Below are 771 nucleotides of genomic sequence, written 5' to 3'. Positions count from 1 at the left end.
TATTTAGGCATTAGGATTGAAAGTTAATAAAAGAAGTGTTTTTAACACATTTTGTAGGTGTTGTGACTTAATAGGTTGACACGAGCCTTTGGTTGTGCTAATGTGTTCAATTAAGTGTGTAGGATGAAGATATAAAGGCCCAATTGACGTGAAAACAAGGGATAGGTGATGCACAAACTTCTCAAGCCATCAAAGCACCAAACAATTGGCTAAGGCTAGAATTGGGCATTGTGTTGTGCTAAAACCTTAGCACGGCACACATCGACGTCCTACCCAAGTAATTTAGAGTTATTTTCGTTTGCATAATCAAATTTATATGAAGACTTAGGACATGCTGTAGACCTAATTTGGGTTGACCACACCTTTATAAATAAGACATTAGAGTTTGAATGTAATCAAGTCATCTTAGATGCCTTCAAAAACCCTTGTAGTTTAGAATTAGTTTTACTTTATTTTATTTTTGATTTTTAGATACTTTCTTGTTTTTCTTCTTAAATGATCTTTTATTTAAGGACTTGTTTATTTAATCAAAGTACTCATTTTATATTTTTTTCTGTATTTGTTTTATTTCATTATTTCAATTGAGAGATTTGCTACTCTGTTCCCTATTCAATACTTAATCCACAATTATTCAAATATTTTTTCGTCTCCAAATCGATCGTGATTTTTACATGGTTTGTTCAATCGAAGTTGAAATTATGAATAACATGAGTAGTTAAATCCCTCAAAGGAGATTAACGACTGGATAGGGATGTGAATAATAAAGGATTT

This window comes from Gossypium arboreum, chromosome 8 (assembly GCF_025698485.1).
Source record: "Gossypium arboreum isolate Shixiya-1 chromosome 8, ASM2569848v2, whole genome shotgun sequence".
NCBI classification, from domain to species: Eukaryota; Viridiplantae; Streptophyta; class Magnoliopsida; order Malvales; family Malvaceae; genus Gossypium; species Gossypium arboreum.
Note: the sequence above shows the minus strand (reverse complement) of the source record.